General features: G+C 41.5%; 1 protein-coding gene across 1 annotated transcript in view; it reads left to right on the forward strand.

Moving 5' to 3' along the window:
* Positions 1-2,443: 2,443 nt before the first annotated feature.
* TNNT1 (troponin T1, slow skeletal type) overlaps positions 2,444-14,518 on the forward strand; it is an 89,147-nt gene continuing 77,072 nt past the window's right edge. The window contains exon 1 of the mRNA XM_089652588.1: positions 2,444-2,464. The gene's annotated coding sequence lies outside the window, so the exon portion shown is untranslated. The remainder of the gene's footprint in view (positions 2,465-14,518) is intronic.

A 14,518-nucleotide genomic window follows, 5' to 3' on the forward strand; every position in this document is an offset into this window, starting at 1 on the left:
TAAAGCCATATAAATTTACAAAAACGCATGCCTGCAGCCTGTAGCCAGTAAATGCAGCTTCAAAAAAGATGATCCTATACACTGACCAGTAAAAACCATGGGTGGGCCGCCGGACCTCCTGACCCGGCGGCGTAACGTCAAGGAGTGCAAAGGCTCCTCCTAGACGCGTTTCGTGTCAATACACGTCCACTGTAGGGGTGATGCCAATAGTGTACATGTATTGACACGAAACGCGTCTAGGAGGAGCCTTTGCACGCCTTGACGTTACGCCGCCGGGTCAGGAGGTCCGGCGGCCCACCCATGGTTTTTACTGGTCAGTGTATAGGATCATCTTTTTTGAAGCTGCATTTACTGGCTACAGGCTGCAGGCATGCGTTTTTGTAATTTATATGGCTTTACGTTTTGAATAAATAATTTTAAAACATACTACACTATGAGTATTTTTACTCCTTGCACCTGGTACTGAGTTCCCATACCTCAGCCCCAGCAATTTTTAGGCTCTCTGTGTGGATCCAAGGTGCAGTGTGTTCCAACCAGGCCAGCATCGTCCCACCACCGACGGACCATCTGGGTACTAGAAAGCAGCGCCTACATGGGATTCCGGCTACATGTAATCTGTACATGCGCATTTAAATTGTGCTTCTGGTAAGCAGGCAATTTATCTATTCCTGGGATTGGATTACACCTATATGCCCTGTGATTCCCCCTTCACTGAACTGTTTATCATCTTCAACATTCCCATATCTGACAATCGTTTACATTTTTTGTCATTTGAATATTGTTTGTAGCGCTGCACTTATATTGTTTTAAATATTCAGATTCGACGCGAATCAAATTTTTCCTGAAATTCGTATCGAATTCCACTTCGCCTGGTTCGATTCGCTCATCTCTAAAAATAATGCCTCGGTTGCTGATTTTTTTTTTGCAATACGAAGCAAATTTCCCCTGGATACATTGCACCTGGGAGGTTTATAGTGCCGGCCCCATGCCTTTAAAGTGCACTGTATAAAGAGCTTTGAACAGATAAGACTTTTTTTTTACTTTTTTCTGACCTCCAGGACAAATTAATTGGTTTTCAATGCATTTACGAATTTTTTTCGCAATACAAAGCAAGTTTCCCCAGGATGAATTGTGCCTGGGAGGTTTATAGCACCGGCCCCGTGCATGCTGGCGTCTGTAGGTAGGATGTGGCGTCGAGTGTGAAGGTGATGGAGCGGTTTTTGCATCGAGTTTTGGAGCCATTCTGGAAATTTTTAATCATGTCCCTGTACGGTAGTTATGCCTTTAAAGTGCACTTTATAAAGAGTTTTGAACAGATAAAAAACTTATTTTTTTACTTTTTCTGACCTTTGGAAAGGATTAATTAGTTTTCAGTGCATTCCTATGGGAAACCGCGTTTCGGTTTACAAATTTTTTGCAATACAAAACATCCTGGAGAACGCATTAAATTCGTAAACTGAGGTACGCTTGTAATAATATATATTTTTAGAAGTAATGGTCAGCATTAGCAGCCTACGTAATATTCTTTCACAGGTTTAAAGCAGCATTCTTAGGCTACTTTCACACTGCTCTGCTGAAAAAATGCATCAAAAACGCATATGCTTTTTTTTATGTGTTTGTGTTGCATTTTTTCCCCACTGGAAAAAGCACTACCAACAGGTGCGTTGCATTATTATACAGTTTCATTTCATTTCAATGGAGGGATGCGTTCTTGGTGCGTTTTTTTTTTAAGTAAACAAGCATGCACCAAAAATGCAGCAAGCGGGATCTTTTTTCAATGCAACCAAAGCAGAACGGATGAGAGTGAAGAGCGCCAAAGGTATGCAGTTTTCTTCCGCTTTTTTTTAGCTAAAGAACACACCAAAAGCAACCTTAGTGACAAGTTCAATATTTATCTAAAAATCTCTCAATACTGCCCCCTAGCCCCCTAAATACACTTAGCTGAGCCATCTTCCTCTGCAGGTGCTTACTTACCTCTGATGCTGATGGCAGTCCCTCTACATCCCAGCTGTAAAAATCTGCTGCTGGGCTGCCAATGCCTGTCCAGTAATGTCCCATAGACTTAAGTGGAACATTGCTCCTGCTGTACAGGTATATCCCGTTCAAATCTGTTTAATTTCATCTGATTTTATATTTAACACACCACATATTCGGCTATAAAGAATGGTACAGGCCAAATACAATAACATAAGAATTACTTTGCAGGTGATTAACACTTAGAAATTCCCTCTCTTATTCCACAGCGTTGGTCTCATTTGATTCCATTACAATTACATGCTTTGTAATAATTTTTCCTTTTATTTCCTTTTGATATAGTGATTACTAACAGTTTTTTTTCCAATGCACATTTCCATTTTTCTGCTCATCCTTACCTAAATTTTATAAAAGCAACAATAAAACAAAAAATTATTTTTTTCTTTTTCTTTCTTGCCATTAAAAAAAGAAGAGGAACAGGAAGAAGAAGGTGAGATTAAACATATGTTTACACACAGTGAGGCTAATTTACTAAAGGAGTAAAGACTGTGAGTTGTTTTGTTCTGTCAGTTCACATATATAAAGGCCTGTGCACAGCTGAGACTAATAAAGAGGTCCTCCTACCAGGTAAGATTTGGAACTAGGAAAGAATGGAGGCATTTTTCCACACAAAGGTCTACAAAGCCTCCGGGCTCCATGACCCTGAATAGGACTTATTAAAATATTGAGAAAACAGAACGTTCGTTTATATTCCCTATGTCAGCCACAAACCCTGGAGCCCCTCACCATGTGTAAGTGACAATCCAAGGTAACATTTTGCACATTGACAATCCTGCTTGTGAGTTCCTCGCAAAAAAAAAAAAATTAAAGTTGATATATATATATATATATATATATATATAGATAGATAGATAGATAGATATATTAGGATGAGCTGCACAGATGTTTACAACCTTGAGTGTCTGGGTGGGGTTCACTTGCAGGTTCCACTCTGCTGATTACATAAAATCCAAAGATGTGTTGCAGTCCAGCAATGTTACATAGAAACTTGGAGAGCTTTTTTTAGTTGGGGGGGTGGTGAGGGGTAATGTGGGGGCTGTGAGCTCCACAGGAGCCTAGGGATCACTTAAGGGGTTTTTGATGGGCTGGGGACACTGAAACAGGCTGGGGGCTTAGGGTCACTATGCAGGGCTGGGGACCTTTGAGTTGGCACTGTGGGGAGATGAGGAATTCTTGAGGGGGCTGGGGGACTTTGGGGACTGGGTGGCTCTGCAGCAGGCTAGGGGCAGTACTGTGAGGGATTGGGGCTACACTTTGGTGGGGTTGTTGGACACTCTGAGGGCAAGATGATTTGTAGCAGGCTGAGAGACTCTCCATGGGGCCGGAGGGCACTGTTATCTAGGGGACTGTGGGAGGGAAGAACGGCACTTAGGGGGTCACTACAGGGAGTGTGTAGCAAAATATCTACCCCAAACCTCTCCACTTGATTTGCAGACCTCCTGTGCTTGAACACAGTGGCATTGGCAATCTAGACCTCAGGGCAAAGCCAGTCCTGGGTACACAGAAAGGCAATATTACTCTTTGGTCTCAAACATGCGTGAGAAGCCGCACTATGGTCAAAGTTTGAGGAGAAGCTAAAAGTAGGTGTGTATGTGTTTCCCCCATCACCTCACCTTAGGACAGGAGTGTCCAAACTTTTGATCTTTCTGGGCCAATTTGAAAGAAGAGAAATTGTGTCACGTACCTGATAGGAGACTGAAATGACGAGGTCGGCCTCACTTGTGTCACTAGCCCTGACCCCACTGGAGATGGAACAGAGGGTGTCTAGGGACCACGGGGACAAGTGCGCCAGTAGATGTTGTTTGTAGCTCTTGCGGTTGGTGACCCTGGAAGACTGATGAACCTCCAATTCAGGCACAGTAGTAATATGCAGAGCTGGTATGGTAGATCACCAGGTGTGCACCAGAGCAAGGCAGGAAGCTGGGATAGGAGACAGGAGCATTGTCAAAGGAACAGCCAGGGTCATCAATGGGCGGACAGCGAGGTACCAAATCAGAAGCAAGCCAAAGTCAGGAGCAGAGCCGAAGTCAGGAACCAGTATCAAGCAGGAGAGTAACCAGAGTCAGGTCAGGAAAAAGCCGGGTCAGCAACAAGGAGATCACACAGGAACGAGCAGGAAACGGGGAACAGCTGAAGACCAGTCAGCACTCAACACAGGCAGAGGCACCTTTTAAATAGTCCGTCTGGCGCCAATCTTTGCCGTGCGTGTGCGCGATCGTGCATTTCTGTGCGCATGCGCAAGTCTATTCTCCAGGCATCTCACGGGAATTCCCTTACAAATTGTCTTGAGCAACACATAAAGTACACTAACAATAAGGATAGCTAGTGAACAGAAAACGTTGGGCAGATCACAAGTTAACAATCGCTGATGTAGATAATGTAAAAGAGGGCAACATAAAACTGGTGTGATATTTGACACTGTTTTTGATAAACTAACGCATTATTATCTGGCTCGACAGATGTAGTAGCAATTCTCAATGAATTTTCAAGGTGCTCATCAGATATTCTGGTTCTAATTTTGCACTTCATGTGCATCATCCCTAAAAATAGTTGTTCACAAATATAGGTGCTGTTGTAAACTGATGACATGAATAAGGAGTGATTGTGAAGAGTTTTTCTTTGGGAAGATAAAGCTTACAAAAGTCCAGTAAGGAAAAACTGTCAATTTTTCTTTGGCTGTGTGTGTTTGCTAAGTGTAAATGCATTTTTACAAAAAATTCCCCAAAAATTTACATTTTTAAGTAGTTTTTCTGCTTTTTTTGTTGGGCCGCATAGCTGTCTTGGGCTGTCAGGTTGGACACCACTGCTTTAGGCCCTCAGGGCTCAAACTTGAAAAGGTCCCTTTCCATTCCAGAGAGGTCCTTACACACCCTGGGCCCCTAAAAACTGTTGCTCTACTTTAAACATAGCAGCCATTTTTCATTGTTGCCAGTGCTGTAAACTTGCTTTTGCCTTTATTACTGACCTATCACTGTAAAGGGTAGCCTCAATAACCAGGATGATGTAGGAAATTAAAGTTGACAGGCATAATTGCAACCAAAAGGTGGTTGCATGTCAGTTCCCATATGTTTTGGGTCCCAGGGAGCTCTATAAAGAAAAGCAATCCATTGTGAGTCATACTTTAATGCTTTAGCTGGTGTTTTTTGATCTTCTCCTTTGTTTGCTGTTCCTGCCTTTCCTTTGTGTTGTGAAGTGGCTGAAGAGCTTGAGCCAGAGGTCGCACCTATCAATATTTGCTTTTATGTTTTGCCATGTAATTTTGTATGTGTATATGACACTAAATTACATGATAAGCTTTTTAATAAGTATGTGCAATGATAATGTGCAAAGTCCAGTAATAGGAACAAATCTTATAATATACAGTATATTAGCAATCTGATTAAAGTACCGTAAGACCTGATTGGTTCCTGTATTACTGAACTTTACATACCTTCACTGTATTTTGTATAGTTTTTTTTTTAAGCAGTTGTGCAGACAAAGTATAAAAAGCCTCTTAGCAGCTTAATAGGGCTAAATGTGGATAAATAGAGTGCATCCAGAAAGTATTCACAGCGCTAAACTTTTGCCACATTTTGTTAGGTTACAGCCTTATTCCAAAATGGATTAAATTCATATTTTCCTCAACATTCTACAAACAATACCCCATAATGACAACATGAAAGAAGTTTGTTTTTAAATCTTTGCAATTTATTAAAAATAAAAAATGAAAAAAAAAAACACATGTACATAAGTATTCACAGCCTTTGCTCAATACTTTGTTGAAGCACCTTTAGTACCAATTACAGCCTCAAGTTGTTTTGAGTATGATGCTACAAGCTTGGCACACCTATTTTTGGGCAATTTCTCCCATTCTTCTTTGCAGTACCTCTCAAGCTCCATTAGGTTGCATGTACATAAGTATACACAGCCTTTGCCATGACACTCAAAATTGAGCTCTGGTGCATCCAGTTCCCATTGATCATCCTTGAGATGTTTCCACAACTTGATTGGAGTCCACCTGTGGGAAATTCTGTTGATTGGACATGATTAGGAAAGGCATAAACCTGTCCATATAAGGTCCCACAGTGCATGTCAGAGCACAAACAAAGCCATGAAATCCAAGGAATTGTCCATTGACCTCCGAGACAGGATTGTATCAAGGCACAATTCTGGGGAAGGGTACAGAAACATTTCTGCAGCATTGAAGGTACCAATGAGCACAGTAGCCTCCATCATCCATAAATGGAAGAAGTTTGGAACCACCACGAATCTTCCTAGAGCGGGCCACCCGGCCAAAATGAGTGATTGGGGCAGAAGGGCCTTAGCCAGGGAGGTAACCAAACACACGATGATCACTCTGAAAAAGCTCCAGTGTTTCTCTGTGGAGAGAGGAGACCCTTCCAGAAGAACAACCATCTCTGCAACACTCCTCATTCAGGCCTGTATGGTAGAGTGGCCAGACTGAAGCCACTCCTCATTAAAAGGCAAATTGCAGCCCGCCTGGAGTTTGCCAAAAGGCACCTGAAGGACTCTCAGACCATGAGAAACAAAACTCTCTGGTCTGATGAAACAAAGATTGAACTCTTTGGCTTGAATTCCAAGCGTCATGTCTGGAGGAAACCAGGCACTGCTCAACACCTGGCTCAACACCTGGCCAATACCATCCCTACAGTGAAGCATGGTGGTGGCAGCATCATTCTGTGGGGATGCAGGAACTGGGAGACTAGTCTGGATTGAAGGAAAGATGGATGCAGCAATGTACAGAGACATCCTTGATGAAAACCTGTTCCAGAGTGCTCTGGACCTTAGACTGGGGTGGCGGTTCATCTTTCAACAGGACAACAACGCTAAGAACACAGCCCACATTACAAAGGAGTGGCTATGGGCCAACTCTGTGAATGTCCTGGAGTGGTCCAGCCAGAGCCCAGACTTGAACCCGTTTGAACATCTCTAAAGAGATCTTAAAATGGCTGTGCACCGACGCTCCCCATCCAACCTGATGAAGCTTGAGAGGTAATGCAGAGAAGAATGGGAGAAATTGCCCAAAAATAGGTGTACCAAGCTTGTAGCATCATACTCAAATCGACTTGAGGCTGTAATTGGTGCTAAAGGTGCTTCAACAAAGTATTGATCAAAGGCTGTGAATACTTACGTACATGTGTTTTTTTTGTTTTTTATTTTTAATAAATTGCAAAGATTTCAAAACAAACTTCTTTCACCTTACCATTATGGGGTATTGTTTGTAGAATGTTGAGGAAAAAAATTAATTTAATCCATTTTGGAATAAGGTTGTAACATAACAAAATGTGGCAAAAGTTTAGCGCTGTGAGTACTTTCTGGATGCACTGTATATGCCCCTCATGGGGAAGATTGAACAAACACTCATTGAATATCTAAATAATACTCATAAAATATTAATATATTAATTGAACATGAGTTACTTTGTAGCATTCTAGGCACATAAGCAATTGCCTGTAACCAGTAGAAATGGGAGACACGTGTCAAATGATTTTCCAAACTTTTGTTAAATCCTTCTCTTCAGACAAATGGTTTGGAAAAATGTTATCACCACAAAGTATTGTTTAGCACATATACATTATAGTACATGAAGTGACCTAAAGCTGGCCATAGTTAGTTTTTTTTTTTTTTGTTCAGTCAGTAAATGAAAAACTAACAGATTCCTCCATCCACACAAATTAGATGGAAGAGTCTCCTCCCCCTCCATCCCCACCAGGACATCAACCCGCTGCTGCCAGAACACACTGATCAGCAGATGCAGCTGAACAGAAGTTGAATCCAATGCAGTTTTTCTTCACAAAGTATGTTACAGAGGATGTTTTTCCTTTTGAAAATGACTTTCTACACCTTCTCCCTGCCATGACTAATGTCTAACATGACTGAGAGAAACTTGAAGAAACAGGGAGGATCTAGCCAGGAATGTTCCAACTAGCACTGTACAGGAGGGGAGAAATTGAAGGATGTACCAAATCACAAAAAAAAGTTGCCAGCATACAGCCAAGCAATAAAATCCAAATACATTTCAAGGCAATAACAGGAAAAAAATATCCTAGGTGGGACAAAACATTTCCCACCTGAAATCTTTGAATTTCACTATAATATGTTACAATTGTAAGTCCATGAGGGATGACTTGTTCTCAGACCTGAAAAACTAGAAAGGGAGAACATGCAAAACACTCTCTATGTGAACAAGTGCAAGAATATCAGATGAAATCTAGAATGTTCTTTGACAGTGTTGATGTCACAGTCAATTACCTGATTTACTCCAGAACCAACAGCTTGTCTGTCTATTGCAGCCCTGAACACTTCTGGGTATACCGGATGCACCACATGATGTATCACGTGACCAGAACGTATATTTAAGCTTGAGCAAGAGACACTGTCTCTGCCCAAGCCTTGTGTCTAAACAGTATTTCGCTGCTTGCTGCCACCTAGACTCCAGCCTGCTGCCAGTCAGTCTGCTACCATCAGGCTGCTACAGTCCATCCTGCTACAGACTGCTATGGTCCACTTCAAAAAAATAGGTTGCGCTAAAATACATGCAAAAGTGTAACAAGAAAATAAATAACAAAACAATAAAAAACAATAATATAAATCAAAATAAAATCCAGCAAAAACGAAAAAGTCCAAAAGTTCAAATAATCAATAATGTCCAAAATAATTCATCACCAAGTAAATCCACCACCAAAAATGGTTAAATAGAACTCACCAGAGTAATATGCTGATTGTTGAAAAACCAGCATATAGTACTTGTTATTCTGGGAGAAATGAATAATATGGTGACAACAACACTGAAGAAATGAGGGATGAACTCCAACAGATGATATGCTGCAAAGTAGAAAATCCACTCCAAAGGTGATTTAGTATCCAAACTGAGAGATGATCAGACCGTCACTCAAAAGAAAAAAGCGAACAATCATGGTGCAGTATGTTTTAAAAAGCATCAAACTTTAATAAAGAAATGCACTTACAAGCAAGGTGTCCAGACTGACACCAGTATAGACAGACTGACACCAGTGTAAACAGCATGTATAATGAATATAGGCGACTCAGACCCAGCCAAACATGCACATACAACGTGCAGAACTTTTGGACTTGTTCGTTTTTGCTGGATTTTATTTTGATTTATAATATTGTTTTTTATTGTTTTGTTATTTATTTTCCTGTTATACTTTTGCATGTATTTTAGCGCAACCTATTTTTTTGAAGTTTTGTATATCCTATAATTTTATAGGCTAGGTTTTGCAGTTTACTGTGTTATATAATTTCCGTGGCGCTGGTTCTTTATTTATATATATATATGCTATGGTCCACTACCTGAACTGTCCCACTACACTCAGCTACCAGGACTGTCCTGCTACAGTCCTGTTAACAGTGCAGCTCTTCTACCAGCCAGGCTGACTCCATCCACAGGGAAAGCTGTTGAACTGAGCTAAGGTCTATTTCCACGCTCTGAGACAATCTGAGATAAGGATCAATAACCACAGTTTGTGATAATATGCTTGTGTCAGACATGGACTTTTCCAAAGTGCCCCTGCCAGCTGGTGATCCTCTGGAAGCTCCCTTCGGCAAACTGGAAGTACAGCAAATCACGCCCACTACCTGCATTGCCTTTTACTCCCCTGCAAACACTATCTCAGTCTAATCCTGGACCTTTAACCCTACTTCTTCCTACACCTACTTGTTACTCAGATGACCCAAAAGCATACAGGGGTTTTCTTAACCAGCATGGAATCCATTGTGTACTACAACCTTAGAGTTTTCCCACTTTTCATTCTAATGTGGCCTACGTTATCTCTTTTCCATCAAACGACACCCTGGCCTGCGCATCTGCTCTTTAGGAGAAAGATGATTCATTGAATAACAATTTTTCAGAATTCACAGATGCTTTTCATTGGACATGCGATGAACCAGGACATGTCTATTTTATAGAATGAGGAAAGAACAAAGAGAGGGCCTAGTGCATTACCATAAAAAAATGTTTAATAGGAAATAAAATAGGTGTTGTACTCACAAACGAGAATAAAGTCAAGGCACATCATAAAAGAACAGCTGGGTCAACACCGCGCTGAGTAACAGTCTGCAATGGGGAGTGTAGACATCCAATAGGCTGACGCATTTCGAGGACTTGCCTCTTCCTCAGAGCATCTGCTCTTTAGGAGAAAGATGATTCATTGAATAACAATTTTTCAGAATTCACAGATGCTTTTCATTGGACATTCGATGAACCAGGAGATGTCTATTTTATAGTAGACCTCTCCTGTGCCTTCGACAAGGCAGAATGTTGGCTAATATAGCTTGAAACAATGAGGTGTTGATAGCCATGTTTTGTCAGTGGCTGTCCAATCTGGTAAAGGATGAGTTGATAGGTAGAAGTCTTCCCACTTCCTTAGATGTAGATGACTTGATCTCTCTCACTCTCTGAATTGATATCTGGTTCCAGGAATGCACAAAGGTGAGTGGCTGCCAGTGTTGTTTCTGCCTAGCTTCTCAATTGTCCCCTTCTAAAGACTTAGACAATTCTTGGCAGAAGTCTACATCTGAGGAACCTATGCAAATAAGCCAGGCTTGTCTGTCCGTAGAGGAGGAAACCCAACATCAAACCCAGGGTCTTTGCATATATTGCAGAGAAGTGGGCCATTTCCTGAATCAATGTCCTATGCATCTGGGAAACTACCAGGTCTCTAATGCCTGGAGGGCTCCACTTGACTATTCCTTTCCCTCATCCACCAATTCTCCCATGCTCATTGTACATTTCTACATCAGAGAACAGTCTATTCCTGTTCAGGCTTTTACTGATTTGTTTGCTACAGACATCCTGGATCTTCCCTGCCTGCAGCAACATTCACTAACCATAAACTGGTCTATGCTTAAGGTTCTGTCTTGGGGTTTCTCTGCCTTCCTTCCAATCCATTTATTAAAGCAGTTCAGTTGGGTCACATCAAGACAAGTCTGCAGATCTCTGACATTTATTCACAATTCTTGGATGTCTTTTCTAAATGTGCAGCAGACACGTTAACCCCATACCATACTTTTGACTGTGCCATTGAACTAATCCATAGTTCTATTTCTTCCTGTGGGAGGACTTATCCTCTTTCAATTCCTGAGACACAAGCCATGTCTGAGTGTAAGACTGAAAATTAATTTTAAAAAGGCTTCATCTATAAATCTACCTTGCCGACAGGATTTTTCTTTGCTGCTAAGGACAGAACACTAAGGCCTTGTATAGACTACAAGGGTTTGAACACTATCACTGTCAAAAATCGCTATTCACTGCCCCTCCCTACTGAGCTCTCCAGGTTCAAGTTGTATTATCTCTTGGATGGAAAAGGATACAGCCCAGAGGCACATTCATGGACCTTGGCTTCCTCACCTTGTATGGAAATCCCTTTAACAGTTCCCAGAGAAACCAGGCCTTGACAATGTGGAGACCTCAGAAGAGGGGGTAGGGTCACAGTCACTTACCTGCCTTGCTCCAGCATCAGCTCCTAATTCACAAGCATGGATACTTCCAGGTATTCCCTGGGTTATTTTGGCCATGTCATCAGGAAGTTTAAGCTGAAGCAGGAGACACTGCGTATGTCTCTAAACAGTGTTTCAATACTCAGTGCTATCCAACCTTAAGTATGCTACCAGGAAGTCCACTACTTTTGACCCTGCTATGCTCTGCTATGGATGCCCCTGCTACACACTGTTATGGTCAGTCCTGAGGCAGTCTGCTACACTCAGTCCTGCAATAATCTGATACTGTCAGCCCTGTACAGTCAGCTACAGTCAGTCCTGCTACATTCTGCTACAATTAGTACTGCTAAAATCTGCTACCTGAACACTCATGATACACTTGGCTATCAGCACTGTCCTGCTATGATTCTGTTACCAGCCCAATCTTTTTACCAGCCCAGCTTGCTACCAGTCCAGCTTCCAGTACTATTCAACAACAAATTCTGCAGTCAGTACAGTCTACTTTCATTGCTGCCTGCTATCAGTAAGCCTAACTACCATTGAAACCTAGTACCTGCTATATGCAGCCACCTCTTTGGCTTACTAGACACCAACCCACCTCAACATCCACATGTATCTTTTTAATGACCTGGGGTAGTTTGCAACTACTTCAAACTCCTGTGAGGGGGTCACTAAAAGAATACCAACTATTTCTCCAGCTGCAGGAAAGCAAGAGTATCAAGATAAGGGTTTACTTCCACACTCAGAGATAGCTTGAAGTAGGAGTCAATACCTACATTCATGACACTTTATACCTGAAATAGTTCTTAACCGCATGCCGCCCAGCCACTGTACATATACGGCGGCAGGGCGGCACTCACAGGCAAAACCACGTTTTAAGACGTGTGTTTTGTAAACAAATAGAGGGCGCGCGCAAGGCGCGCCGCCGCCCTATTTGTCCCACTGATCAGCGCCGCAGATGTCAGTCGCCAGGTCACAGCCGCTCCTTAGCGGCTATGTCCCAACGATCGGCGGCAAACAGTGACAGAGTGCACAGCTGCAGTAACTGTTCTGTCTGTCACTTCCCTGACAGCTCGAGGATGAGCTGATCGAGAAAGAACAGTTTCTCTTTCTCGATCAGCCTTGTCCCTCCCAGTACACACCCCCGCCCCCTAGTAAAACACTCCCCTCACTCCTATAACCCTTCCCTGAAAAATAAAGTTAACCCCTTCCTCCCCATTGCCATTAGTACAGTGTCAGTTGTTTTTTTTTTGCACTGATCACTGTATTAGTGTTTTTGGGAATGTCGGTGACCCCAAGTCAGTACCCCCCAATGTCAAAATGTCTGCCGCAGTCCCACAGTCCCGCCATAAGTCGCTGCCATAAGTCCCTGATCGCCGCCATAATTCGCTGATCGCCGCCATTACTAGTATAAAAAAAACCCTAAAAATCCCAGTATCTTTCCCGCCATTTGTAAACGCTATAACTTTCACGTAAACCAATTAATTTACACATATTGGGTTTTTTTTTAGCAAAGACATGTCGCAGAATGCATTTTGGCAGAAATTTATGACTAAATTTGATTTTTGCATTTTTTTTTACTGGACATGTTTTATAGCAAAAAGTCCAAAATATTGTTTTTTTTTCCTCAAAATTGTCAGCCTTTTTTTTTATAGCGCAAAAAATAAAAACCATCCAGGCGATCAAATACGGATGTACGGAAAAAAAGGATGTAAATTTCATTTATGTACCATATTGCATGACCACGCAATTGTCCATTAAACTAGCGCAGCGCTGTATAGCAAAAAAATGGCGTAAATTGCAGTATTTATACCATAGTTTATAGACGCTATAACTTCCACAAAAAGCAATCAATATACACTTATTGGGATTTTTTTACCAAAAACATGTAGCAGAATACATTTTGGCCTAAATTTATAACCAACTTTGAGTTTACTATATATTTTTTATAGCTGAAAATAAAAAATATTGTTTTTCTTCAAAATTTTTGGCCTTTTTTTGTTTATAGCGTGAAAAATAAAAAGCGCACAGGTGATCAAATTACAAAGAAAGCTCTATTTGTGTGAAAAAAAGGACGTAAATTTCGCTTGGGTGCAGCATTGCATGACTGCGCAATTATCAGTTGAATTAGTGCAGCGCCGAGTAGCAAAAAGAGGCCTGGTCATTAAGGGGGGTAAATCCGGAGCTCAAGTGGTTAAAGGTGTTCGTCCATGGGTGGCAAAGAGTGCATAATTCCTCAGAACTAAAATTTGAAAGTCTCTTATGGTGATCCAAATGAATTCTAGATGATTCTGTCCTCCAGAAAGCTCTGCTTTCAACCTGTGAAGTGGAAAATGATCTAGCTTTAAAAATAGGATAGAAAATGAATTTGTTTGTCTATGAAATGGCAGCAATATTCCAGGGGAGTTGCTACAACTGTTAATGATGTCAGCTTGGATCTACATTAATAGATTACGTCTCTGCCTGCACAAATGCTTGGGCAGCTTGTGCATCTGCTTCGGCAGTTTGTGCTTCATAGATGGCTTCCCTCTTAATGCAATGAACTTCTGTCTTTGCCACCTCTGCTGCAGCATAGGCTGTTATGAGCTATTTGTGATGACAGATGTGAGCAGGATCTTAGCAATGATCACTGTGAGTGGCATCTCATAATAAGAGGATCTCTTAAACTGGCCAAAAATGGATCTTTTTTTTTTCAGCTAGTGGGTTCAACTTTTACTGAGTGTGGGCAGCCACGAATCGAAATTTGTTTGGTCCCCACTAATCCAGCCAAATCTTGATCCGTCTATGGTCAGCTTTAGAAAGCTTGTAGGAAGTAAAGTAGTAGGATGTAGTTCCATGCAGTTGTGATATCTTGTCCTCTACCCATAAAATGTGATGGGTCTTTCTTTAAGAGCAGTTATGTTATAGGATTCTTGCACAGAACAACGTTCATAAGCTCTTTTTAGCCTTACAAGTGCACTGCTTAGCTGTTCTGCATTATTATATATATCACTGGTAACAGCTATGCATTGCACAGCTTTATTTC

Source organism: Staurois parvus, unplaced genomic scaffold, assembly GCF_062004578.1.
Source record: "Staurois parvus isolate SC_StPar_1 unplaced genomic scaffold, SC_StPar_1.0 ptg000686l, whole genome shotgun sequence".
NCBI lineage: Eukaryota > Metazoa > Chordata > Amphibia > Anura > Ranidae > Staurois > Staurois parvus.